Below are 27,073 nucleotides of genomic sequence, written 5' to 3' on the forward strand. Positions count from 1 at the left end.
CACCTCTCTCTCTCTCTCTCTCTCTCTCTCTCTCTCTCTCTCTCTCTCCCCCCCTCTGCCTTTGGATATTGTCAGTGGTGACTGGTTGAACCTGTTTCATTTGGAACCTGTTTTGTTTGTGGAGTCAGGTGCTTTTGCATTCCTGCACCCCAGTTGAGAAACATGGCTGATAGTTATAGCAGTTTGAACACTTTCAACCAGTGGGCTCATGTCTACAAACACAATCACTTCTGCTTTTAAACAGTCATATTGCATTCTTACTAATAATTAGACATTCAAGAAGAACAAAAGAGTGAAACTTGCTCAACTTCTATTTATTATAGAGATATAGTAATTAAAGCAATGTCTGGTGTGTGGGGGTGGGAGAATTTTGATGTACGGAAGTGAAGCATGGTAAATCAGTGGGGAAAAGAGGGACTATTCAAGTAATTGAGCTGGATAAATAATTATCCATTAAAAAAAAAAAGGAGTTGGAGCACTAATTGACACCATGATAAAAATCAACCATAGAGAGATTAAGGGCTTGAAAATCAAAAGTAAAATTCTAAAACTTTTAGTAGAAAATATGGATAAGTATGTTTCTGGCTTTGGCGTAAATAAGTTCTTAAGACACAAACAAATATTAAACCTAGAGGGCATGAAAAGTCTGCCCATATAAAATTCAGAATGTGGGGCCACTTGGGTGGCTCAGTCAGTTAAGTGTCTGACTTTTGGTTTCAGCTCAAGTCATGATCTCACAATTTTGTGAGTTTGACCCCTGCATCTGGCTCTGTGCTGGCAGCACAAAGCCTGCTTGGGATTCTCTCTCTCCCTCTCTCTCTGCCCTTCCTCTGGTCATGGTGTCTCTATCTGTCTTGAAATAAATAAATAAAGTTAAAAAAAATTTTTTTAACTCATAATGTGTATTCATCAAAAACACCTTAAATAAAATGCAAAGTCAAGACATAAACTCAAAGAATATACATTCAACATACATAAGCGATCAAAGGATTAGTATCAAGACTATAAAAAGAACAACTATAAATGAAGGAAGGACCAACTCACTAGAAATAAACTGGACAAAGATCAAGAACAGGTTTATACCCAAAGAAATACCAGTTCAATAAAAATGAAGAGATATTCGACTTCAACAGTAATCAGGACCACAATCAAGACCATAATGGCATGCCATTTTCTACCAATCTGACTGCCAAATATAATGTCAAATATTGGAGAGGATATAAGTCAACAGATGTCTTAAACATAGAAAGGATACAAGTCGATTTAGGCATTTTTGAGAGAAGTAACTCTATTCCCAGATATATACCTAAAAGAATTATATATACCAGGACCCAAGTACAGGAATGCTTGCTATATTATTGCTTATCAGAGTAAAAACAAACACACAAAGCACCTAAATGCTCTTCAACAAGATAATGAATAGATAGAAAATATCATATAGTGGTGAAAATGAATAAATAAAATTGTACATATCAGGGCACCTGGGTGGTTCAGTCTCTTGATCTCGGCTCAGGTCATGATCTCATGGTTCATGAGTTTGAGCCCCACGTTGGGCTCTGTGCTGATGGCCTGGAACCTGCTTGGGATTCTGTCTCTCCTTCTCTCTACCCTCATCGAGTGCACACATGCACCTGCACACTCTCTCTCTCTCAAAATAAATAAATAAACTTAAATAAATAAACTTTAAAAAAACTTTAAAAAATGATAAATTAAAAAAATTGCACACATGAATATGGAAGAATCCTAGTAATGTTCCATTTGAATGAAAAAGCTGAGACTGAAAACATTACATACAACGTGATATACATTTGTTAAAATTGATAAATTATAGAAGTTAAACAGCATATTTTGGGGCATCTCTTTCTCTCTCTCTCTCTCTCTCTCTATATATATATATATATACACACACACACGTGTATATACATGTGTATATATATTCACACGTGTATATATATTGACAAAAACAACTTTAAATGATAAAGGGATACAATCAGACAAATGAATTTGAAATACTTTACAAGAAAAGTGTCTTGTATGGTCTTAAAGGATTAAACTAAATACTGCAGGGAATAGAAAGTCATTTAAAGATAAGCAGAGGATAAACACTTTTAAATTTTCATTAAAAACTGGTAACTGTATGCAAATATATAGAGACAAATATATTTTACAAATATATAGAGACAAAAACCTCCCTGGTTAAAGTACAAGCATACCTCAGAAGTATTGTGGCTTTAGTTTTAGACTGTAACAATAACATGAATCAAATGAATTTTTTGGTTTCCTAGTACATATAAAGTTACATTTACATTATGCTACACCCCATTAAATGTGTAATAGCTTTGTGTCTAAAAAATGTACATGACATCAATAAAAAATACTTTATTGCTAAAAAATGCTAACCAACACTGAGATTTCAGTTATCACTTATCACAGATCACCACAACAAATACAGTAACAATAAAAAAGTTTGAAAGATTGTGAAAATTACCAAAATGTGACACAGAGACACAACATGAACAAATGCTACTGGAACAATGGCACCAATAGACTTGCTTGACTCAAAACCTGATGCAAAACTTCCATTTGTATAAAACGCAGTATCTGCAAAGCACAATAAAATGAGGTATGCCTGAATTAAGCACAATTAAAGTATACAAATATATGCATGCACATTATTGAATATTTGACTATAATTGTGAAATATTGGAAATAACCTAAATGCCCATACATGGGAGAGTGGTTGAATCAACCATTGCCACATCCACAAGATGGAGGACTATGCAACTGTACAAAAGAATGAGCAAGATCTCTATAAACCAGTATGGAGAGATTTCTAAAACATGTAGTTAAGTGACAAAAAGTCCGAAAGAATATCTATAGTATGCTCCCCTTAAAGTGAGAAAGAAGGGTATATAAGAAAACACACACATATCTGCTCCTTGACCAAAACAAATATAAGGAGGATGAACAAGAATCTAGACAAACTGGTTATAGGGGAGGAGTAGGAAGAGGTATAAGTAAATGAGGAGAATGAGACTATGTTAACACCGATGAAGAGGAAGTAAGAGAGCTAGGAGCATGACACTGGAGCCAGATGCCTAATCTTGGGCTCCAGCACCTACAATAGCAATGCATTGGTCTGGAACAGTACATCACACAAAGCAAATGCTCAACTAATGCTACTTATTACTAAATTTATCCCTAAATATTTTACAGTCTTTGTCAACTACTGGGACTAGACTATTTGCCCACTTTAATTTCTAGAAGTTTATTTCTGGAATTGTGAAAACATTGATTTTTGCAGCTTTTGTATATTTATCCTGAATCCAACTACCATATTAATACTTTCATTGATTCCAGTAGGTTTGTTTGTTTGTTTGTTTGTTTGTTTGTTTGTTTCTTACTAGAATCTTTGGGATCTCCAGGCATAAATCTTATAATCAGCCCAAACAGATCATTTTATCTTTTCTTTTCCAGCATATATGCCAGTTTCTTCACTTTTTAAAATCTTACTGAATTTATTAGATGATTTAAGATAATAAAAATTACAGTGATAGATAGCATCCCTATCTAGTTCTAAACTTTAATATTTCACCATTTAAAACAGGAAAAAGATAAAAATAATTTAAAGGAAAAGATCAATCAGTTATATTATATTATAATTTTAAAACTCTGCTCACCATAAAAACCCCATAAAGAAAATGAAAAATCAACCTACAAACTGGAAGAAGATACTTGGCATGCACTTATAATCCCAACAAAGGATCAGAAGGATTAGAATCCAGAAAATGTAAATAACTAAAAAATACCTAACAACTCGTGAGAAAAATGGAGGAAAGGTGTAGAGGGATGTTTTGACTTTGAGGGACAATAAATCATGCAAAAGTCTAGGAAAGCCAATGAAAGATAAGGGCTATCTTATTTTAGTAAGGGGTTTGTTTATGTAACCTCATCTTGGTGCTAGCTCTTCATCTCCATTGACAAGAGTTATTTTCCTCTTCCTGGTACAGGAGAAGTGGGGACACTTTCATAATGGGAAATTTACGTCATGCTTTTAGGCAGTAAAGGGAAGGGCAGAGAACTGTTCCTATATCTGTTGGTTTTCAGTTGCCTTTAGCTCAAAATATCTCTTATGCCAAACTGACATATTTTGGGGTGGCATATCCTGAACATCTTTGAAGGCATATAGACATGTCACAAATTAACAGCCAATAAGAAAATGAAAAGAAGCACAATCTCACTAGTAATCTGAGCAAGGTAAATTAAAACCGTAATGTAACATAATTTTGTACCTACCATATTGAAAAAAAAAAAAAAAGTAAGCACTGCCAAGGATGTGGAGCAATAAGCAATATTATACACTGCTGATGGGAGTCTGAATTGGTGTGTTCACTTTGAAATCAATTTGGCATCATCTGGAAAAGCTGTAATGGATGTGCCCTATGACTCAGCATTTCTACTTCCTGGCCATGTTCCCTGGAGATACTCTTGCATGTGGGCACAAGAAGACTATGAAAACGCTCATAGCAGGATTGCATATAATGGCAAAACATTAGAAACTGCCCATATGTCCTCAAATAGAATGAAAAAAAAGTACAATATGATGATATAATAGAATATTCACATTATTGAAAATAAACTACAGCTACATGAGTTAAAACACTCTATACATTTCATAGACATAATGTTAAGCAAGCTTCCTGTATATACACACAGTTGATTCTACTTATATTAAGTTAAAATGTAAAAGTAAAACTATATGTTTTTAGGATACATGCATATTTGGTTAACTATGAAGAAAATCAGGAGAATGAGGAAAACCATAATCAGGATGGAAATACTTTCAGGCAAAATGCAATGGGATCCAGAAGGAGCCCATTCTGTATTTCTTAAAACCGAGTATTTTTTAAAGTGGGTGGTGGGTGCAATGGTATTCATTTGTCTGTTCATTCTCCGTAACATTGGCTATTAAACCCAGCTGCACATTGGGATCAGCAATGGAACTTTTAAGACACTGATACCCAGTTCCTACCTCAGGGATTTTTATTTAAGTAGTATGGGATCTGGAAAATATTATCCTAATGGAAACCTTATATTTTTCTTAAAATGTGTCACTGAAGATAATTGGTCTCATTCTTGATTTTTTTTAATTTTATTTTGAAGTAATTTTAGATACCACAAAGCTAAAATAGCACAGAGTTCCCATATATTTTTTACTCAGCTTCCTCTAATGGTAACACCTTATATAACTATAGTAGAATGATCAAATCCAGGAAATTAACATTGATAAAATACTATGAACTATAATATAGCCCTTATTCAAATATTGCTAGCTTACCCACTGATGTCTTTTCTGTGGTCCAGGATTTCATTCAGGATCCCACATTTTGTTTAGCTATCATATCTTCTTAGTCTGTTCTAATCTGTGACAGTTGCCCAGCTTTTCTTCGTCTTTCACAACTTTAATACTTCTGAGAGTGCTGAATTGGTTATTTTGTAAACTCAGTTTGGTGTGTCTGATATCTCTCATAATTAGACTGAGGTGATATATTTTTGGCAAGAATACCACAAAAGTTATGTCCTTCTTGGTGCATTACATGAGGGACTCCATAATGTCAAAATCTCTCATTACTGGTGAGGTGATGTTAACTCAGATCACTTGATTAAGGTGATGTCTACCAATTCATCATGTTATCAAGCCTCTCTTTTTTCACTCTCAAAAACTCATATATTATGAAGGATGCCTGACTATCACTCTAATGCACCAATAAAGAAGTGCTGGACCAAAATACGTAGCCATGCAGATATGCAAGACACACACACATGCTAAATGAAAGATATATAAACCCCATTGCATTAGTCAATTATTATCACAATAATGCTGCCTAACACTCCTCCCTAAAATTCAGAGATTTATAACAAGCTTATGAGTCTGCATGGGCTGGAGCAACTTTGCTTTAAGCTGTAGGCTGCCTGGTCTTGGCTCTGTGCTTCTACTTGGGTTCAGGTCTGTTTTACATGTTTCCTCAGTCTCTTTGGACCAGCATGGGTGCATGTCCTTCTTATAAAGAGATCACAGGAGCACACAGGGATGGTGTTATCTCTTGGAACAAGAACTGTCACACTGTCCCTTCAACTCACTTTATTAGTCAAAATAACTTTCAGATAATATAACCCATCTCTAGTGGGAAGAATTGCAAAGTCACACAGCAAAGAATGTAAAGGTAAAATTCAGGTACATGGAGGCATACAAAGAACTAAGAATAATGATCCCATCTACCTTACTGACTCTATGATTTTTTTTTTAAGTGGCATGATGTTCAACATACAATATTAGCCTGAACTAATTAGAGAAGATACATGTTAAATGTTTCTTCTGGATTAAATCATTACTATAGTTACTAGTAGTAAATAAGTTATGATAAAGAAGTAAATACATTGTGCTTTTTAAGAAGTAACTATTAACCATGGTATGAAAACAATTTTTCAGTAAATTGAAACATAATTAAAGATGGAACTAAGGGGCTATGACTGGATTGTAAAATTACTAAAATAACCCTCACATAATTAAATAGTGTTTGCATAATTCAGCCATCTCTTCCCTTCTCTCCATTGTACCAAGATAGTTAATATTAACTTGTGGGTGTTCTTACCTTTTCTTATTTGTGCCTAAAATGGTGTTGAAAAATAACTTCCTCAGCTACTTCTAACCTGTTTCAAAGAACATAATTTTGGACATAGTGTAAGTACTGATCTTTTAAAATAAAAATATGTATAACTTAATGCATCTAATGTTATCTAAATAAAATAGGATTTTGATATACACCATAGTCATCAAAAGCAAAGAAGAAGAAAGAGGAGAAGGAGGAAGAGGACAAGGAGGAGGAAGAGGAGGAGGAGGAGGAGGAGGAGGAGGAGAAGGAGGAGGAGAAGGGGAAGAAGAAGAAGGAGAAGAAGGAGGAGGAGGAGATCTTCTTTAATGGACAGACATTTCATGTAATTTCTCTTTCCTCTTTGAACACATATTTCCATTCCTTTACCCCACAAAATTTTATTCTAATATAACATATGTTTAAAAGTAATTTATTTATCATCCTATCATATTTTTCTGAGTAAAAGTAATTTATTCATCATCCTGTCATATTTTTCTGAGCAAAAATATGTATATAAATTGAAATTTAACTTTTTATTTTCTATGATCTTAAAGTTCTAAGTGTTAAATGTTTCTTCTGGATTAAATCATTACTATAGTTACTAGTGATAAATAAGTGATGATAAAAAAAATAAATACATTGTGCTTTTTAAGAAATAATTCTGCCGGAAGCCAAGCTATCCAACCAGCCTGATGGCAGGGCCCAGGCGGTGGACGCATCGGGACTACAGGGCAGCCCAACGACAGTGAAGCTTCTTGTACTCCCGCTTTTATGTAGTTTGGCTTTAATAAAAGTACCTGGGGAATTGTCTTTTGGGGAATTGCCCTCACCAGGCCCCCTGGGCAAAGAACCATTGGGGAAAGAAAATAAGGTTCCGCAAGGAAATTGTGCAGCCCTACATTAGCCCTTGCCACCCCCTATAAAGACTCCTCTACCTAAAGGAAGGATAGCCTCATACATTTGCCAGCAAAGAAGGAATAAATGGATTTGAAAGCCCCACTCCGGCGACAAAGGAGTGTATCTACGGGCACAAATTACTCCAAGCCCTAGGCCCACTTGGCCCCCAGGAGGCATTCCAGATGATGACTGAACCTAGTCGGTTAAGGTACAGAATGGTTCATTAGTTCCTAGGTGCATTGTCTCTCTGGGAATGCATAAGGCGTGGGTTCCTAAGGCCCTCTTGGCCCCCTCCTGGCACCTCGGACCGAGGCGAACACTTTTGTTCCTCAAGCCACAAGTGGTTCAGGGAAACAACTAAGAGGTCATGTCCCTGTAACTGTTCCACTTGAGGTGTTGAGAGATAGATGAACTTTCATGAAAATGGCAAAGCAAATGCTCTATAGATTGTAGATAAACATAGATACATAATGAAAATAATGTAAGAAATTAATCAATAAGCAAAGGGCAGGAGGGAACGTTATGAGAAAATAACCATGTTATTCCTTAAAGGGTGGTTACACATAGGAACATTTTTAGAATTAGGTAATGCTAGAAAACGTAGATGACGTATGCTTGCTAACAAATATAATGCCACGTTTGCCACAATAAAGCGGCCAGTTCAACACACTGCTGTTGTCTGTGTCCATTTTTATTTTTGTTTTATTTTTTTTTTAACTTTTTCACCAACGCCGTTCATCCTTTGGGAACCCCTGGACCTGCTGGAGCTGGACTCAGGCATAATTCTTAAACATTGTATGAAAAAAATTGTCAGTAAATTGAAACTTGTTCTAGGCCCAGGAACACCTGGGGAAACTGACCCTGAATTTACCTTCTTGCAACATTAATTCTGGGAATGTTAAGATAAATATGGAATGGGGTACAGACTGCTTTTTCCACATGAAATGCATCTGGTTGTCCAGATTATTTGTTGTATAACCTATCGTTGATAAGATTCAACTGCCCTGAAGAATGTTAGTAAATTATACACACCTTGAGGGACAATATGACAAATAGGGTATAAAAAAGTCAAGGAGCAGACAGTCGAATACCTTCCCCAGACCAAGGTTGTCCACCCCACTTTACCTTCAACCCATACAATTTATTTTATTTTTTTTTTTAATTTTTTTTTCAACGTTTTTTATTTATTTTTGGGACAGAGAGAGACACAGCATGAATGGGGGAGGGGCAGAGAGAGAGGGAGACACAGAATCGGAAACAGGCTCCAGGCTCTGAGCCATCAGCCCAGAGCCTGACGTGGGGCTCGAACTCACGGACCGTGAGATCGTGACCTGGCTGAAGTCGGATGCTTAACCGACTGCGCCACCCAGGCGCCCCCATCCCATACAATTTAGTATGACCCATGAAATTGGAGGTCTTGGAACCTGGCTGTGTCTGGGATATTGCAAAACTTTTTGCTAAAAGTGATGCTTGCTTGCCCGTTGAAGTATCTGTCCTGTTTCCTTTGAGTAAGATAAATAAAGTGGCATTAGAAACACATTATGTTTTGTTAATCTTTCCATTAGTCCATATTTGTATCTGAAGTGACAAGTGATGTGAGGATCCCTAACTCCACATGGCAAAACTTTTATATAGTAAGAAATTAGACAGGGGATGAAGAATTTTGGTTATGTCAAATAACAAAGGAAACAATCAATAAAATGTAGCAGAATGGGAGAAATATTTGCAAACCATATATCTGCTATAGGGTAAATATCCAAAATTTAAGGAAATTCTGCAGCTCAATAGTAAAAATAACCCAATTTTTTAAAATAGGCAAAGGAATTGAATAGACATTTCTCCAAAGAAGACAAATAGCTAACAAATATATGAAAAGGTGCACACATCATTAATCATCAGAAAATGCAAATTAAAACCACAATGAGATATCATCTCACAACTCTTAGGATGGCTTTATTAAAAAAAAAAAAAAAAGTAACGTTGGAGAGGATACACAAAAGTTGGAATCCTAGTGCACTACTGGTGGGAATATAAATTGGTACAGTCATTATGGGAAACAGTAGGGAGGCCTTCAAATCACTAAAAATAGAGCTACCACATGGTCTAACAATCAGACTCCTGGGTACACATCCAAAGGAATTGAAATCGGGATCTCAAAAGAAATATCTGCACTGCCATATTCACTGCAGCATTATTCACAATATCAAAGACATGGAAGCAACCTAAATGCCCATCAACTGATGAATGGATAAAGAAAATGTGGTATATACATGCAATGGAAGATTATTCAGCTTTAAAAATGAAGGAAATCCTGCCATTTGTGACAACACAGATGAACCTGGAAGACATTATGCTAAATGAAATAAGCCAGACACAGAAAGACAAATACTGTATGATTTACTTACACGAGGAATCTAAAATAGACAAGCTCATGGAAGCAGAGTGGAATGGTGGTTGCCAGGGGTAGGGATAAGGGGAACAGGGAAGTATTAGTTAAAGGGTAATAAAAAGAAAAAAGAGATTTTTGATGCCTGAAAATTGATGACCCATCATGTTGTTTGATATGGGTACCATTTTATAATTCTGTCCAAGAATTGATATGATCAGTGGATGCAAAAACATTGACTCGAGTCACTAAGAACTGATGAAATGCCACCTGCTAGTGTTGACAAAGAGCAGCGGGGGGGGGGGGGGGGGGGGGGCCTAAAAATAGCATCCCATAGTTGCTGCTTACAGCATTGTTGGATATGAAACCACTGACAGAGAGAAGGAAAAAGGAGAGCCAAGAACCCAAAAACCACTATTTGAAACAAAGGCTGACTCTTTCAGCTTCCTTAAAGCCCTGTTGGGGGCATAAAAGGACACCACAATTATTTGCTTTGCCACCCCACAGAGATCCCTAACTAATCAAACTAACCAAGGTCTTTTTTTTTTTTTTTAATTTTTTTAGTGTTTATTTTTGAGACAGAGAAAGACAGAGCATGAACGAGGGAAGGTCAGAGAGAGGGAGACACAGAATCCGAAGCAGGCTCCAGGCTCTGAGCTGTCAGCACAGAGCCCGACGTGGGGCTCAAACTCATGGAGTGTGAGATCATGACCTGAGCCGAAGTCAGACTCTTAACCGACTGAGCAACCCAGGCGCCCCTCAAACTAACCAAGGTCTTAATGGAGGTGTGCGATTCACTAGAGAAGCCCAGCATTGCACTATGAAGAAATTGGGCTATTTTGTCGGGGAAAAAAACCAAAAAACCAAAACCAGAAACTGTTATCTTGGATCCTTAGATAAAATTATCAGGATGCCAACAATTTCATTCAGGATATTGCAGAATGGAGTAGTTTGCATGGAATAAGCTTTTATAATATGAGAACAAATTGAATCTAGAAAGTCTTTCTATCAGTGCTGAACCTAATACTCACCAATAGCTGAGTAAAGTAAAATTTTAATGGGAATGTATTAGTGAGATGGATGTTCTTTTGTTTCTTTGTTTTTCAGTTCATGTATCCATGGACGATTATGACTTAGTAAGAAAATGACTTAGGGTTCAGCATCAATTCTGTGTGAACCTTTGGCAATGTTGAACTTTACTTGAGTCTTGTCCTAGAAAACAGCTATAGTTTAAAAAGCCCCCCATTATTTTGGGTTTCAAGAAGTGGCCTACTTCCAAAAGCCAACCTGTCCTATATGACTTAGATAAGACTCATTGATGAGCCTGTCTACCTATGACAAAGCCAGGCATTTGTCCAAATTCCCATTCTCTGCCTCATAAATGATTAACTGAACTGTTTGCACTGACCAATCTAAACAAAATGCCACTAATCTGACTTGACCAAACTTTCATGAGGCTTCTCTCCTTCCCCCAGGCCCCCGAACTTTGGCCTACCCTTCTGCTTAAATGAGCACTGAAGTGTGGAGCAACTTCTCTAATGGCCCTCACAGAAGTGCCTGGCCACAAAGAAAAACTGTCCACCATGCCAACTGCTCAGAGTGCCCTCTGCCAATCCCATTCCCCAGCACTCTGTTCCTTCTGACCTTGTTTACTACAATGACCTGTTCTCTTTTTTTGCAATATCTTCCTCCCCTTATCCCAATAGTCTTTTTTTGGGGAAAAAAAAATCTCCCTTCCTAAGTCTGGATTTGTTTTCATTTGACACCTTATAGCATAAAAAATTAGATGGGAATGGAAGGGGTTTTATTATAGTGATGTTCAATTGTATGAACTTTTTCTCAGATATATGTCCCAAATTACATAGTTATCAATCATCAAATGCTCATTTTTAATGTAATTTTGGCTGTCATCTTCTTTAGATCTTCCTTCAATTTTGCTGAAAGCAAAGAACTGAGAAACATTTGACTTGCAAAGGATGTGTTACTATATCATTTGAGTCACTCACTTCCTCAGTAGCTGACACTGTGTTTCAAAGTATATCCATCCTGGGGTCCTGGAGTCTTCCTCTCCTCCAAGCATAGCAAGTTCATATAAGACGGTGGACACAAAAGGGGAGCTGGAAAGGAAGGACCTGTTATAAAACCTGAAAACCAGCATGATGTCTTGACTATACAGCTGAATTCTTAGATCTGGTTTAAGAAAAAGTATATAGAAAAGTTGAAGATCTGGAAACTTATTTTCTTAAAACTAATTGCCCCCATTCTTTATCTTCACCAAAGCAGCCATTTTGCTATTGCCACCTGCTTGTATTGATGGAGTCTCTTGCTTCAGATTAAACAATAATATGAATCAAGAAAAGGTGGCCAGACTTAAAGGTCAGATCTGGAATGGAGACAGAGCTACACCTTACACTGCAGAAAGGTGATGTATAGAATAATAACAGCTGAAAACAAAAAAGCCTCTGAAGTTTCTTTTAAAAAAAAAATAGCAGTAAATAATATTACTGGGGTGGAGAGATAAACCTAATTAAAGATGAAGGGGGAATACCATGACCCAGCCTTTCCTCTCTAAAATCTTTCTATACTTACTTATCGTGCAAGGCCAAAGCAGTTTCAGAAATGCTCCCTAGAATATGAAGGCAGCTGGGCACTGACAATGTTACACATCCTAGGATGTTAGCCAGTCTTTCCCAGAGCGATGGTTGAATAGCAAAAGATAAAAACTAGAAGATATTTCTGATGAAGATAGCAGAAACAAATGAAAACTACCCAAATGAGAACAAGGTAAGGCTTGTTTTCTCAGCTTGCTATAGCAAGAGAATCACCATCACTTGTGCTTGGCTTCGGTCAGGCAGAAGAGTAGAAAAGTTTCATAGCGGAGGAAAAGGGAAGGCTTTGGGTGGGGCTTAATTGAATTGGGTGGGGCTTTGTTGGTGTGGGGAAGCAGTAGGTGGACTGGGGAGAAGTGGAATATCCTATGTGATTGGTTACGTGATTTGGCTTTCTCTATTTGGCCCTACATTGGAATTGGGGAGGGAACTGGGAGGAGCAAAAATTAGAAAAGCTATCAGGTATTAACCAAGTCCTAGACATTTGGGGCTGATTATTACAGGGATTATTGTGTAACTGTTTGGCCTCCTGGACTGTTTGCTAGAGATGGTGGTCTGACTTCCTACAAGTCTGACTTATAAAGAGTGGGTTGACTTGTTGTGTTGGTTACTGTACATACTGGGTTAATTTCCTATGCTAGTTGCTGCAGATTGTGGGTCAGAGTTCTGTTTTTATGTACAGTCTGGCTATTGTCTGTTTGTATATTCAGCCTCTCAGTCTAAATACCCTAGAAATTTTTGATGTGACATCAAAGGATGACAGTAAAGTCTCATTGGTATTGGCACTCACATGGAGTATATTTAACAATCCAACTCTACAGTTCCAAAGTTGTAGAGAGGCAGAGAACATCATCCACTAATACTTATGTAATAGGAGTATTTTTGTATCCTAATAATGCTGTTGATTCATCATTTTTCTTCCAATTAATTTGCATTTTGCATTTATTCCCAGGATCTTCATTTATTTGTTGAAATACAAACTGTAGATGTGGTTTGCAGCATTATTTCATGTTTCTTTTTTCTTTTCTCTCTTTTCTCCATTCCCACATGGCTACCCTTGTTATTAGTGTTTTAATTTTGATTTGGGGGCTGAGCATATTTTTGGTTAGTGTGAGTTTGTGCAAGTGGGTATGTATGTGTATGCAGTGAGGAACAAATTAGAAAATATTTCCATCAATTGTCCTCCTTCCCCAGCAGAAACACATGTTCACATTTGTTATGTTTTTGCTGAATGATGCAGACAATTGCTGAAAAGTAAGTGCCTTATGTTTCAAATATGAAGACATTCAAGATTTGGTTTTAGTTTGCTCTGTTAACTTTTGTATTTGAGAAAATATTTTTCTTTAAGGTATCTTGCTGTCAGCTTTGTGCTGATACATGAATAGAATATCTTTGGTCCAATTGCCTTTGATTTAGTTATCCAGACAAAGAATTTCTCTCATTATTTTTCTTTATACTTTTCAACCTGTACATTGTCCTCTTCTTTTTGTTCTCAAAAAGCTTGGTCACCCTTTGGTAATTAATATGCTTTCCCAAGCAGGGAAGGGGTCTACAAACTTTTTTTTAATATATAAAGAGCTAGATAGGGGGCGCCTGGGTGGCTCAGTCAGTTAAACATCCAACTCACGATTTTGGCTCAGGTCACGTTCTCACGATTCAGTAAGTTCGAGCCCTGCATCGGACTCTGTGCTGACAGCGTGCAGTCTGCTTGGGATTCTCTCTCTCCCTCTCTCTTTGCCCCTACCCTGCTTGCACTCTCTTTCTCTCTCTCAAAATAAATAAACGTAAATAAATACATAAATAAATAGCTAGATAGTAAATACTTAGGCATGGGAGAACATATAGTTTCTGTTGCAACTACTCGGCTCTGTCCTTGTAGCATGAAAGCAGCCATAGAAATATGAATTAGTGTGGCATTGTCCCAATAAAACTATTTATGGACATTGAAATTTGATTTTCTTTTAATTTTCGTGTGTCACAAGGTATTATTCTTTTAATTTTTTCCAACTATTTAAAAAATGTAAAAACCTTTATCAGCTTATGAGTTGTACAAAAATAGGAAATGGGCCAAATTTAGTTCACAGGCCATAGTTTGCCAATCACTGCTCTAGACTAAGAAACAAATAGGGTGCAATGAATGCTTAGGCTTCTGTCTGTAACAATTGTTCACTTTTCCTGAGTAATAATTGAGACCACCTGCATCAACATAGTTTAAGTACTGGGACAGAGAACTAAAATATTTGCCTCAGGAAATCTTATCCAGAAAGATGGGATGATAAATCAATAACTTTACTATGCATTTGGGCAAATTTTTGCAAATCTGATTTTATCTAGGTAAGCAATTTGTTCATGTAGGCAAATGGCTTTTCTATTAGGACAATAGATCAACCATCTGGACCAAAACCCTACTTATCAAGTAATAGTTTACTTATCATGACTCACTTCAAGATCTTCATCTCACTATATCCACCAGTCCTCAACTTTTGTATCACAAACTTTGTCCAATCCCAACACTGAGAGACCCATCTAAGCCACTTGAACTCAAGGCTCTAAAACCCTACAAATAGCTTCCTCTGACTTCACTCTTCTGAAGCATTACTAAGACTCTATCAAAGTGGTTTTCTTCCTTACTGCAATTGGCCTAACAAAGTTTTGCCTGACGAACAGGGTTTTTTTAGTAGTGTGTTAGAAGATTTGACAACTGATCTGAGGAACAGCAGCTCTATCCTCAATTTCTAGTTCTGTATTTCCTTTTTTTTTTTTTTTTTTTGGATTTCAAGATAGGCTAGCTTACATGCATTTATTAAACAATGATATGTCGGGGTGCCTGGGTGGTTCAGTCAGTTTAGTCTCCAACTTCAGCTCAGGTCACCATCTTGCAATTCATGAGTTTGAGCCCCACATCGGGCTCACTACTGTCAGCCTTTCAGCCCAGAGCCCGCTTCAGATCCTCTGTCCCCCTCTCTCTGTCCCTCTCTTGTTTGCACTTTCCCCAAATAAATAACTTAAAAAAAAAATAATAATAATGATATGTCAACCTTATCCTATGTGCAGACTGTTCTTACTAACATATACAGAGCTGTCTCTTTTTCAGCAAGTTTGAAATTGTGAATGCCCTTTTTTTTAAGGCAGATTTATTGGAGACAATTCACATACCATACAATTCACCTATTTATAAAATTCAGTGGCTTTTGGAATACTAAATTATTAATTTTTAAAAATGTTAGTTTGTATATGTAACATAAAATTTGCTATTTTAATCATTTTTAAGTATCATGGCATCAATCACATTCAAAATGTTGTTCTTTGGTTATCACTATCTATTTCCATAACTTTTTCATCACTTCAAACAGAAACTACAATGATTGAGTAGGAACTCTTCATCCCCATCCCTCCAGCCTCTGGTAACTTCTACTCTACTTTCTGTCCCTATGAATTTGCCCATTCTAGATATTTCATGTAACTAGAATCCTATAATATGTGTCTTTTGTGGTTGGCTTATTTTATTTATCATAATGTTTTCAAGGTTCATCCATGTTGTAGCATGTGTCAAAACACTATTCTCTTTTTATGGCTAAAAAATATTTAATTGCCTGTATATGCCATATTTTGCTTGTCCATTCATCTGTTGATGGACATGTGGATTATTTCCACCTTTTGACTAATGTGAATAATGCTGTGGTGAAAACCAGCTTACAAGTATCTGGTTAAGTCCCTGCTTTCAGTTCCTTTGGGAATAGGCTTATTAGTGGAATTGCTGAGTCATACGGCAATTCTAGGTTTAACTTTTACAGGAATTGCCAGACTGGTTTTGTATTGCCTGCACTATTTTACATGCCCATCAGTAATATATAGTAATTTCTCCACAGTTTCACCAACACTTAATTTCAGGGTGGTTTTTTTTTTGTTTTTTTTTTAAATCACAGCCAACCTAGTAAGTGTGAAGTAGAGAGTGTCATTTTGAACCCCAAAATAAAGTTTTAACTCATCTGTAGCACTAACTGGTGCAATTAATGAAAATGATGTTATTCTACCTTCACACTGCATTCTTCACTCAGCTAGGTACAGAATTTTATGTTGGAAATGAAATTCCCTCAGAGTTTTGAAGACATCACCAAGATACTTCAAAAATATCCTTTTCACACTTGTACCCTCACTACTATCATCTTGGGTTCAAGAAAAGGAAGTGGAAAGACATGGATAAAAAGAAACCATTCAACAATATGAAAACTACCCTATCTCTATTCTGAATTATTTTAGCACATGTGCTTGACAGGATATATTTAAAATTTAAATAAATAAATATCTAGTCACATGGTACAAAATGCAAAAATTACATTGATATCTATACACAAGAAATTGCATATGTATTCTTTCTTTACTCCCTTTTTAATAAAAATGGTACTATTCAATACAAATTCCTAATATCTAATATAATAGGCTATCTTTTAAACAAAATTTATTCAGTTTATTTATTTTGAGAGAGAGAGAAAGGTGGGAAGGAGCAGAGAGAGAGGGAGAGAGAGAGAATCCCAAGCAGGCTCTGCACTGTCAGCACAGAGCCTGACGTGGGGCCTGAAATCACAAACTGCAAGATCATGACTTGAGCTAAAATGAAGAGCTGGATGCTCAGCCAACTAAGCTACCCAGGCACCGGTATAATAGGCTACATTTAAAATAATTTGGCTTGGGGGCGCCTGGGTGGCTCAGTCAGTTGAGCATCCAACTTCAGCTCAGGTCATGATCTCGCAGTCCTGAGTTCGGCCCACGACCGGCTCTGTGCTGACAGCTCCCAGGCTGGAGCCTGTTTCAGATTCTGTGTCTCCCTCTCTCTGCCCCTCTTCTGCTTTCACTCTGCCTCTAAATAAATAAATAAATAAATACTTACATAAATAAAATAAGTAAAATAAATTTGGCTTGGAGTTTTCCTACCTCCTCTTTTAGCTCAAGATTATTGTCCCATACACCATTTATCATTGTGCTTTTTGCCAACATATTGTGATCAAACACTTTAAGTTTGTTGCCCACAGTGTTTTGATGATGAGGAAATTAGTAGCACTTAATTTAGGAGTCTTTGCAATTGAAATAGTTGGGAAAGGATGGGATTTTTTTTTTTTTTTAAGGCAAGTACAGTGGAATGTTCAAAAGCAGAACTTTGAAGGGGGCAATTTAAGAGATATTAAAAGACAATTTTCCATAACCTGCAGCACTCCTACATGTTTAGCCCATGTGCTCCAGAACTAACTGTCTAGGAATGCTTGTACAGCCAGGCAACCCTGAAAAGAGAGAGACAGGGACTTACCCTGGAGCAAATGTATTTGCATTCCTAGATAAGTAAAGATCAAAATGGTGACTCCCTCTGTGAAATTTACAGATACCTTTCCCCTGGAACATTAACTTACATTCCAGGATAATAAAATAATGTCTTTCTCTAGAAGGTAGGACGGGTGGATTTGCCAGCAGCACTGTGTAAGATCAGAGTCTCCGAAGTTGGACGTCATCTTCTTTATTGTAACCAAAAGGCGTGTATAGGTACCGTCTGGCCCTCTCTGTGTCACCCCACAAGGACCAGGGTTCAGGGAACTGAGCTATGATGTCACCTCGGCTGCTGCCTTTGCTGTGAGTACACAGTTTTTGTCTCTGACACAGAGGTTTCCTGTTTTCTGCCACTGTCTATATAAAAACCTATGGCAGGATCATTTATTAGCTTGCAAACAGCTTAAAATCTCATACCTTTCGTACTTTCTGACTTAGCAAGAAGAGGTTAGGAAAACAAGAATCAGAAAAAAGTGAATATATGAGTGTCATTTAAATAAATGGGGTGTCGGTCATCAGTCCCCTCCTAGAGTGACAAGGTGACTTTCTTGATTTAAAAATAAGATTCATAGATATTGGTGCTGCTCACTAATATATGATTTTCCTCTTCTTTCTGACACATAGGATTAAATTGGAGTTGGGTTAGACCAAGTTAATATTCTGTCCAATGAGTTATGAACAAAAGTGACACATGTCTATTTTCTGCAGCTGTGTAAAGGCCAATCCTAAAATTTATATGGAATTTCAAGGGGCTGTGAAGAGGTAACACAGTATTCAAAAAGAACAAAGTTGGGGGACTCATGTTTCCCCATTTAAAAACTTACTACACAGAGATACAGTAATCAAAAGGGTGTGATACTGTCATAGAGATAGACATATTTACCAATGGAATAGAATTGAGAGTCCAGAAATAACCCATATATTTATGGCCAATCGATTTTCCACAAGGGTGCCAAGGCCATTCAATGGGGAAAAATGATCTCTTCAACAAATGGTTCTGGGACAGCTAGATATCCATTTGCAAAACAATGAAGCTGTAACCCCTACTACATGCCATATTTAAAACTTAACTTAAATTGGATCAATGACCTAAATATAAGAGCTAAATCTATAAAACTTAGAAGAAAACAGGGATAAATCTTCATGAACTCAAATGTGTCAGTGGATTCTTAGATCTGACACAAAAAGCCCAAATAACAAAAGAAAAATCAGATAAATTGTATTTCATTAAAAGTAAAAAACAAAACAAAACAAAAAAAAAAAAACTTCTGTTCAGCAAAGGACATTATTCAAGAAAGTGAAAAGACAACCCAGAGAATGGGAGAAAATACTTGCAAATCATAAGGGTCTTATTCCCAGAATATATAAATAACTCTTACAACTCAACTACAAGAAGACAAACAATACAATTTAAACATGGGCAAAGGAATTGAATAGACATTTCTCCTCCAAAGATATACCAAATGGCCAGCGGCAAGCACAGTGAAAGATGATCAACATCAGTAATCATTAGGGAAATGCAAATCAAGACCACAAAGAGATATCATACCATATCCATTAGGATGGCTATGATTTAAAAAGAAAGAAAGAAAAAAGAAAAATAACAAGTGTTGGTGAGGATGTGGAGAAATTGTAACCCTCATATATTGGTAGGAATATAAAATAGTTCAGCCATGTGAAAACAGTTGGCAGTATCTGAAATAGTTGAACAGAGGATTATCATCTGATCCAGAAAGTCTACTCCTATATATATACTCAACAGAATTGAAGACAGAGATTCAATTACTTAGACACTAATGTTCATAGCAGCACTACTTACAATAGCCAAAATATCCAATCCAAATATCCATGAATGGATTTTAAAAAATGTGGTATACACATACAATGGGATATTACTCAGCCACAAAAGGAAATGAATTATTATTACATTCTACAATCTGAATGAACCTTGAAAACATGCTAAGTGTAAGAAGCCAGACACAAAATGTCACATATTGCATGATTTCATTTCTATGAAATATCCAAAATAGGTAAACCCATAGAGACAGAAAGCAGATTGATGGTTACCAGAGACTAGAAGGTAGGAGAAATGCAGAGTAACTGCTTAATGGGTACATTAATGGGTACAGGGTTTTATTTTGGGGTATGAAAATTTTGGAACTAGATAGAGTTTGTGGTTGTACAACATTGTGAATGAGTTAAATGCCACTGAATTGTTCATTTTAAAATGGTTAATTTTATTTATGTGAATTTCTCTTCAATTTGTGAAAAAAGTGACATGGGTCATAGCCAGCATAAGTATTTAGGTGCCCAATGTGAGAAACTAAGGAGCTTTTCTCCCTAACATGGCAACTGCCAATGTTAAAGACGGTAAGTACATTGTCAGTACTAAATGACTAAGTGTCTAAAATGAACAAAATCTCTTGAAGAATCTTTGGGGACATGTGATTAGAAAGCAAAACCTTTGTTGTCGTAAACTACAGAGATTTGGGGATTATTTTTTCTGCAACATAATCTAACCTATCATAACTGATAAAGTGCTACGAAGAAGTATAGCATACTGTGGGGTTTATACAACAACGAGGGTTCTTTGAAAGGATTCCTTAGGGAAGTTATATTTGAGCTGAGTTGAGGCATCCATGTAAAAGACAAAGAAAACATTTCAAAAAGAGAGAACATTATGAGCCAAGTCTCTGAAGTGGATGAAAATGTGGCACGTTAACAAATGTGGTTCATATTTTGAAAGCAAAAAGAAGAATGGTATGCAGTGAACATAATAAGGTAGAAAGGGAAAGACAGGGTCTTGCAGGCCTTATTAACAATTTTGGTTTACAGGTGCCTGGGTGGCTCAGTTGGATGAGCATCCAACTCTCAGTTTTGGCTCAGGTCATGATCTCAAGGTTTCATGGGTTTGAGCTCCGTGTTGGGCTCTGCACTGACAGTGGGGAGCCTGCTTGGAATTCTCTGTCTCCCTCTCTCTCTGAGCCTCCCCTGCTCATGCTGTCTCTGTTTCTCTCAAAATAAATAAATAAATAAACTTTAAAAATAATTAAAAAAATAGATTTTGGTTTATATCATTTAAAAAAATTTTTAATGTTTATTTATTTTTGAGAGAGAGAGAGAAAGAGAAAGAGAGAGCATGCACACGAGCAGGAGAAGGGCAGAGGGAGTATCCACACTGACAGCAGAGAGCCCCATGTAGGGCTAGAACTCACAGAACCACAAGATCATGACCTGAGCTGAAGTCAGACACTTAACTAACTGAGCCACCCAAGTGCCCCAAGATTTTGGGTTTTATTATAATAACAATAGGAAGTCTGAATGGTGCTAATGAAAATAATGACAATACCTAATACCTCTACCTAATACTAATACCTAATACCTCTTGAGCACTTATTCCATTAAACTCTATGAAGTATTATTATTATCCTCTACTTTACAGATTAAGATATTGAAACACAGAGAAGTTAATGGGTTTTTTTGGCCTATTTTTCACAAAAATTAGCAAGTGGGAGAGTCATAATTTAAAACTAGGAAATCTAATCTCAGGGTCATAACAAGGTGTTCTATGCTTACGTTGTACTTCACTGCCTCAGATCTGGAATCACCCATTTTTTCAATTAAAAGCCAATGATTCCTTTTAGGGGGGAATAATATTTAGAAACTCTAATCTGGGCACTCAGTGTGTTCAATGCTACTGGAGTGTCATTGCTTCTTTAGTGAAGAAAATTAGCAAGTGATACAGTTTTAAAATAATGATGGGGCGCCTGGGTGGCTCAGTCGGTTAAGCGTCCGACTTCGGCTCAGGTCATGATCTCACGGTCCATGAGTTCGAGCCCCGCGTCGGGCTCTGTGCTGACAGCTCAGAGCCTGGAGCCTGTTTCAGATTCTGTGTCTCCCTCTCTCTGACCCTCCCCCGTTCATGCTCTCTCTCTGTCTCAAAAATAAATAAACGTTAAAAAAAATTTAAAAAATAAAATAAAATAAAATAAAATAAAATAATGAGTTGATATTGATACTGTCAGATCAAATTTAACATTGCTGGTTTCTCTTCTTTTATTTTTGTATCTTATTTCTCTTATGGCTTACTCTTGATATATTTTCTAATTTGCTTTATCCTATGATATATGTAAAAATAGTTATGTATAGTTTCCAAAAGCCAATGTCCTACAGAACAAAGAAAGAAGGTAGGGCCAATGTTCTAAGGTGAAAGTGACCCAAAGACCAGATGACCAAATTGAACCTTGATTGAATTTTGTGTAGAAGAGAAAAACAATCAAAGAACAAACAAACAAAAACCAGCAATAAAAGCCCATGTTGATGCTTGGAGAAATTTGAATATGGACTAGATGTCAGAAGGTATTATAGAATTATAGTTAATTATCTTGGGTGGGGTAACAGATTATAGTTATGAGAGAGGCTCCCCTTATTCCTAAAACATGCTTGTTGAGATTTTTACAGGCGAAATGTCATGGATATCTACAACCTCCTTTCAAATAGTTACTTTAAAAAAGCCTAAAACACACACAGAGACAATAGAAAAGTATACACTAAAAGGAATAATTTCCTTTTAAGTGGAAAAAACGGCAGATTCCAGGTCTGAGGCAGAGAAATGTCAAATAAAAACAAACCCAGACTTAGGTAGGAAGAGACTTTAATTAGAAATAAAGACTATTGTAGTAGGGAGAACATTCTTATCTCAGAAATCTGCAAGCATCTAAAAATCAAACAGAAAATGACTTTTCTTTTATAGGATAAAAGAAGAGAAACAGAGATGAGCAGAATCTTTTATGGAGAAACTGGATAAGCAAGAGGGGTCTGACAGGAAAAGGTCAGCCAACTTTCAGGAGAAGCTAATAAGGGGGTGCATGGTCAATTTTTTTAATGTGTATGCTGAAGCTTGGCGCAAGCAGAGTTCAGAGGCCTTAGGGGAAATCGAAGCCTGACTAGTTTGGTCAAGACAAAGCAGAGGGAAAGGAATAGGCAACTGTGAATACTTAGAAAACACAAAATTAGCTTAGAATGTCTTGATGTGACAATAAAATTAGATTTCCTAGTTTTAAACGATGACTTCACAAAGTTTGTGGAAATGGCACAACAAAACATTACACACACAGACATTAAATATGACAAAATTAACAGTGACTGAATCTAGGTGAAGGATATACAGATATTCATTATATTATTTCAATTTTCTTGTGTATTTGAAAGTTTTTCATAACAAAAATTTTGGGGAAATACCCCAAAAAAACACATTTTATAAAAATTTCAAGTGCTTAAGAATAAATTTGGGGGCATCTGGGTGGCTCAGCTGGCTAAGTGTCCAACTTTGGCTCAGGTCATGGTGTCACAGTTCATGAGCTCAAGCCCCATGTTGGGCTCTGTGCTGACAGCTTGGAGCCTGCAGGCTGCTTTGGATTCTGTGTCTCCCTCTCTCTCTGTCCTTCCCCCACTTGCACTCTGTCTCTCTCTCAAAAATAAATAAACATTAAAAAAAAAAAGAATAAATTTAACAGTGTACAAAGCCTTTTGGGAGAAAATTATAAAACTTATTGAGATACAGTAAAGAAAACCTAAAAAGTAGTGATATATCATGCTTTTATATAAGAAGGATCAATATCTTAAACTCTCTAAGATTAATTTGTAACTTGACAAACTGATTCTAAAGGTATTATTGAAGAACAAAGAGCCAACCATAGTCAAATACTCCGGGTTTTTTGTTTGTTTGTTTTAATTTTTTTTTTTTTAACGTTTATTCATTTTTGAGACAGAGAGAGACAGAGCATGAACGGGGGAGGGGCAGAGAGAGAGAGGGAGACACAGAATCGGAAGCAGGCTCCAGGCTCCGAGCCACCAGCCCAGAGCCCGACGCGGGCTGGAACTCACAGACCGCGAGATCGTGACCTGAGTTGAAGTCGGATGCTTAACCCACTGAGCCACCCAGGTGCCCCAAATACTCCGTTTTTTAAAAATGTATGTTAGCTTTGAGATTTTTTTAAATGGATCCATGGAGGGGCACCTGGGTAGCTCAGTTGGTTAAACATCTGACTTTGGCTCAGGTCATGATCTGGCTGTTCATGATTTCAAGCCCCTCATCGGGCTTTGTGCTGACAGCTCAGAGCCTGGAGTTTGCTTCAGATTCTGGCTCCCTCTCTCTCTGCCCCTCCCCCACTTGCAGTCTGTCTCTCCCTCTCTCAAAAATAAACATTAAAAAAAATTTTCAAATAATAATAAAATGGATCAATGAAATAAAAATAAGAACCCAGAAAAAGTTCCCTGCATATATAGAATCATTACTTATGAAAGAACAGCACTGCAAATCAGTGTAAAAAGCATGGCTCCTGAGAAAAGGGTGCTGAGACAAAAAAGAATTCTAAACAAATTATAGTCTTAAATATAAAAGGCAAAACTACAAAACTTTTGGAGGACAAAATAAGAAAATATTTTAAGAATTTAAAGTAAGCAAGTGTTTGTTAAACAACACAAACAACACTCAACAAAAACTGATTAATTGAATCACATTAGAATTAAGAACATCTATCAAAGCCATTATTAAGTGAAAGATAATGCATAAGGAAAAGGAAAATACCTGCAATCATACAACCGAAAGGATTAATACCCAGAATACATAAAGAATTTCTACAAATAAAAAAGAAAAATACACAGAAAAATGGGCAAAAAGCATTTCATAAAGTAGGAACCATAAACATATGAAAAAAATGTTCAACCTGTTTAGGAAAGAAGGAATGCAAATTAAAAACACAATGAGATAATATTTCCTAGGCACTGGATTTGCAAAAATGTTTTAATCTGATGATATCAAGTGTCGGTGAGGATATGGAATAAAAACATTCACACCGTGCTGGTGGGAATTGATATAATCACTTTGTAAAGTAGTTTTGCATCACAGAGTGAAGTTGAACATGCACATAACCTAAAGTCCTTGATCCACAGTTTGGCACATGAGCATCAGGACATAATCCCAAGAATATTCTTAACAACACTATAATAGCCCCCAACTAAAAACTGCCTTATGTCAACCAACTGAAAACTGCTTTATGTCAATCAACCACAGAATTGGTAAATTTTGTGTATTCATGAATGGAATACGGCAGAAAAATCTGAATGAACTACAGATATTTACATCACATGGATAAATCTCAAAAACACTGTTATATAAGAGAAACAAACACCAGAAAAATTTATGTGGTATGATTCAACTTATATTATGCTTAGAAACAGATAAAATGAAACAACCTTGTTTAGGAATACATACATACTATAAAGAAACAAAAATTAAGATAATATGAAATTCAGAGTAGAGGAGTATACAATTTGAGTGAGGCACACAGGAGGGCACAGGAGAGTGCCTGTGGTGACCATGTGTCCTGATTTGCCTGGGAGAGTACTGGTTTACACCTCTTGTCATTGCATCCTGACCATTTAGCACACCCTTTCACTCTTAAAAGTGAAAAGGTGAAAGTCACGCTTAGTTAAAGATACTGGTAATATTCTATTTCTTAAACAGAACAGTGGATATATGGATGCTTTTTATTATTATGTATATGTTGTGTTTAAAGTTTTGTACAAATGATATTTCACAATAAAAAAATTTTTTTTAAACAACAGTGGGACAGAAATTGTATATCAAGATAAAGTAGAATTGCCAGGAAGTATGAAGCTCTCTTGGGTTTGCCAAACAGTCAAGTTTAGAGTTTATGAATTTAGAGGCACCCACCATACCTGGTTTCATTTTCTCCACCAGGGCTTGGAAAAAGCTAGCCAGGTATAAAAAAAGAGAAGGCAGAGGATCGGGTTTACCTCAAGTTAGAGCTAGTGAGATGCAATAAAACGAGTTTGATACTTGCAAGAAACCATTGCAGTAATTAATCATGGCATCTAATCTGGGCAGGTGTCAGTACAGTTAGGAGAGGACTGATGAATAGGGACAAAATATAGAATATTAGTGTCAGTAGAGTCTAGAGCCCTGTGAGTTTGGAAATTATTAAGAATGTTTATGTACTGGGGCACCTGGGTGGCTCAGTCGGTTAAGCATCTGACTTCAGCTCAGGTCATGATCTCATGGTTTGTGAGTTCGGGACCCACATCAGGCTCTGTGCTGACAGCTCAGAGCCTGGAGCCTGCTTCAGATTCTGTGCCTCCTTCTTTCTCTGCCCCTCCTCCACTTGTGTTCTGTCTCACTCTGTCTCTCAAAAATAAATAAATGTAAAAAAAAAAAATTAAAAAAAAAGAATGTTTATGTACTTAAAATTTATCTTTTTGAATGTTTAGTATGGGCTAACTGCTTGGCTAGACACTGGGGAATTTCTGTTGGGTCAAAACATACAATTCACCCGCTTAGGGATTTTCCATTCTCTTGGAGGAACCAAACAACACTCAAATAATTGCACAAATAAATAAACAGAAAATTGTAACTATAACAAGGAATAAGACAGAAAGAACTGAGTATACAATGTTTAAGGAATGCTATAATAGGGCCTGTGACCTAATCAGAGAAGTCAAGGAAGGCTTCTCTGAGGAAGTGACCATTGATTTGCCCCTAAATGATGAATAGGTGTTTATTAGGTGAACTGATGGATTGGGTGTCTCTGTGCATAAGTTGAGGAGCTGAGACCATTTTAGGAAAAATGCAAGGAAAGAGATTGTATTTGGTGAGTGAGATGTTTGAGATTTTGAAGGCTAGAAAATTTCAGATAATGATAAGGTTCTGAGCAGCACTGTCCAGCAGAAATAGAATGTGAGCCACACGTGCAGTTTTCAATTTTCTAGTAATCACATCAAAGAAGATGAAAGAGCTGAAGTTAATTGAAATGAATTTTACTAATATATTTTACAGTCACATATGTCAAAATATTGTCACTTCAGCATGTAATTATGAGTAGATCTCAGAGATTGACAGCATGGACTCTGGAATCTCATAAAACTGGGTTGAAATCCTTGTTCTACTATTCGCTTTGTTCTATCAAGTGCCAGCCAATATAAATAATCTAGTCCATATAACAATCCTAAGAGTAATATATTATTATCAACATTTCATAAATGAAGAAACTGAGGCACAAAAAGGTTAAATAACTTGCCCAGGGTTACAGAGTTAGGGTTACAGAGACTGGAATTAACCCAGTCAGTCTGGCTCCTGAGCCCCTACTAATGAACTAACATATATGGACTTTGTACAGTATCCCAGTGGAGAT

General features: G+C 36.6%; 1 long non-coding RNA gene across 3 annotated transcripts in view; it reads right to left on the reverse strand.

Annotated features, from left to right (window-relative positions):
• Positions 1–2,364: 2,364 nt before the first annotated feature.
• LOC131519791 (uncharacterized) overlaps positions 2,365–27,073 on the reverse strand; it is a 95,854-nt gene continuing 71,145 nt past the window's right edge. For all 3 annotated transcript variants that reach the window (XR_009265795.1, XR_009265796.1, XR_009265797.1), the window contains 2 exons: positions 6,654–6,711; positions 2,365–2,601 (listed from right to left, as the gene is read on the reverse strand). This is a non-coding gene — a long non-coding RNA (uncharacterized LOC131519791). The remainder of the gene's footprint in view (positions 2,602–6,653; positions 6,712–27,073) is intronic.

This window comes from Neofelis nebulosa, chromosome 8, assembly GCF_028018385.1.
Source record: "Neofelis nebulosa isolate mNeoNeb1 chromosome 8, mNeoNeb1.pri, whole genome shotgun sequence".
Classification (NCBI taxonomy): domain Eukaryota; kingdom Metazoa; phylum Chordata; class Mammalia; order Carnivora; family Felidae; genus Neofelis; species Neofelis nebulosa.